This window comes from Cryptomeria japonica, chromosome 7 (assembly GCF_030272615.1).
Source record: "Cryptomeria japonica chromosome 7, Sugi_1.0, whole genome shotgun sequence".
NCBI classification, from domain to species: Eukaryota; Viridiplantae; Streptophyta; class Pinopsida; order Cupressales; family Cupressaceae; genus Cryptomeria; species Cryptomeria japonica.
Genome location: NC_081411.1, coordinates 177,228,193 through 177,231,043, shown reverse-complemented (window position 1 = coordinate 177,231,043; position 2,851 = coordinate 177,228,193). Strand labels below are relative to the sequence as shown.

The following is a 2,851-nucleotide window of genomic DNA, read 5'->3' as shown; positions in this document are numbered from 1 at the left end:
CCTCTCCATATCCTTATCTCTCTATTTTTATCTCTCCCTCAAACTCTATCTATCTTTCTATTTATTTCTTCCCCCGTTTCTTCTATCCTATCCATATCTTCATCCCTACCTCTATCTTCCTCTCTCACCCTCAATCTCTAGGTCCATGTCTCCCTCTCTTTATCCATCCATCTCTCCCACTCTCTCCCACTCTCTCTTCCTATACCTCTATATCTATATGGTTTTGCTTCTTTATCTATCTCCATATCTCCTCTTCCATCTCCTCCTCTATCTCTATCTTATTATCTCTTCATATCCCTCTACTCCTGTATCTCTCCTCCTCTCTGCCTCTCTTTCTATATCACTTCCTATCTCTACCTTTATATATTTATATCTCTCCTCCATTTTCTCCCTCTATCTACCTCTCTCTATCTCTCTATCTTTCAGTCCATTTGTCACTATTGCAAACATAACATGATCTTGTTAGCAATTGAATCTGATTATCTTCTTTCAACTGTCCTACCAATTGATCTCATTTACTAGACAAATTTATATGAAAAATAGACTAAAATATTTCCTTATTGATCTTTCACACCTCTTTGATGCATCCATTGCACACCAAGATGCAATCCCTAATATACATTTACAATGAAAGAACCAAAATAACTTAAAAGAGAGAAAACAAGGAGAACACCTATTCTAATTTTCGATTAATTAATAAATACTATTAAAGTTGCATCCTTGTATACACATTTTGACAAACAATATCCTCTTTATTACGTTGGTCCACTATGCTACTTATATATAACAACAGCAAATAAAACGTTTCAAGTAGTGAGTGGTCGAGAATTTTTTGGCCATTTTATAGTGGACGACAGCATATTGTGAAAAAGTCTTATTTCACGACAAATGGTCCTGTGCTATTCTCCGACAACATTTCACGTGGCTTGACTGTCTTCCACAGTCGTTATTACAACCATATCTTCCTTACGCTACGGCAATCTGCACTGTGTTAACAGGGAAACTATGCTTAGAATCTGTAATCTAATATCACGATGGTGGGCTGCGAGGCTGGGAATCTGCAAACGCAGCATTGATAAGTGAGGCAACCCATTTCATTGCAGATAGATACACAAGAGCGGCTAATGAGGAAAAGCTTCAATTACAGACTGCAATGCTGGTATGGCAATAAAATTGAAACGAGGAAATCCTGCTTCCATTAATAGATTCTTCCACTCCTCCTCACTTCTCTCTTTCCCACCAGAGGAGAACACAATCATTAGCAGATCAAACACAATACCCAAACTCGGATCTAGCCCTGTCTTCTCTCGGGCATTCAGAATCGCATCCACAATGATCACCTTTCCTTTTTTTGGAATCGCTTTTCTGCATTGCTTCAGAATATTTACGCAGTCCTCGTCCCGCCAATCATGCAATACCCACTGCAAAATTTCATAAAAAAAAACAAGAAACCCATTGAAAAACCCCTCTACTGTAGAAATCCTCCCACATACAAAAACAAGCACGAAATTCGATCCACCGACCTTCATGAATACAGCGTCTTTGGATGGCACCTCTTTGAACATGTCTCCTCCGACATGCTTTACCCCTGCATTATGAAAAAAAACACTATGAACAAAAAACAGAGTCCATTTAAGCCCATTAGCTGTTACAAAAAGTATACTAGATTATTTTTACCCGGGAAATGGGAGACGTAGCTATGACGTGGGGGAGATCGTAGTTGATGCCGTTTATAGTTGGATGGACCTTGACGATCTCTGCGACGGTCGCTCCATTTCCGCCTCCGACGTCCACCAAGGAATTTAAGCCCTTAAATCAATCGTATTTAGACAAGATGGCCGTCGTCACGATGTTGGCGTTGCAGGCCATAGCTTGGTTGAAGAGGTGGTTGTAATCAGGGTGCACCGCCGTGTAGTCCCAAATATGCAGGCCGTGAGCCTTCTCGAAGGCCACGCCGCCGTCGAGGACGCACTCGTTGAGTCGGTGCCAAGGGGCCATGCTTGTCACGTCGTTCTACATAAGTAGCATGACAGTCATGGAGACCGACGGCGCCGCCCCGCCGTCTTTCACGAACCATTTTGAAACTGAAGTTAGGCCGTATCTCACTTCAACCGCGCCCTCGCTCGTTTCGGCCCTGAAAAAGTTCTTGGCAACCAGTAAGCGCAGGATTCTGAAAAGGCAATTGAGGTCGGGCTTTTCGCTGGGAAGCTCCGCTGCGATTTGTGAGAGGGAAAGCGTTGCTTTGGGGCCGTGGCGCGCAATGATGTCGGGGATTCCGAGCAGAACGACGGACTTTACTGCCAAAGACTCCACAAACGCAAATGTGTATTTCCATGCCTCCGCTTGTCCGGCGAGTTCTTCTACCTCTCTCTCGAACATGCTCATCCTCTTATCGTCACAGACTTCTGTATTGTGGCAGGACTTATCAGCTGCTGGACCATTCATATTTCCACCTTTCATAAACTCTCGACCTTTGAGATATATACACTCAAAACCCCGTATATATATATATAAAAAAGTTCTCTAATTGGGACGTAGTTCCATAAGCTCCGGAATGCAAAATATTTTTCTTCTTTATAAACCTTATAAAAGTTGGATTTAACTGGCTTCCCTTATCCACCCCATTTTGCTTATCCACCCTACTTTTGTTGTTTTATGGTTATCGTTATCCTTTCTCCTACAAAGAATACTAATACATTCCTAGATAATGATGTATTTTAACTATATTTATTCTTTTTATGGAGCTATTTTGTAAGTTACAAGCTGCTCGCTTAGCAAGCGATATTCTCTTTTTTTTTGGTACTTTTGAATAAGAATCAATGCAATTTTCCAATAGACATTATGTGGATGG

The 2,851-nt window shown here is 41.5% G+C and overlaps 1 pseudogene; it reads right to left on the bottom strand.

Annotated features, from left to right (window-relative positions):
• Positions 1-801: 801 nt before the first annotated feature.
• LOC131056870 ((R,S)-reticuline 7-O-methyltransferase-like) lies at positions 802-2,458 on the bottom strand (annotated as a pseudogene).
• Positions 2,459-2,851: the final 393 nt, after the last annotated feature.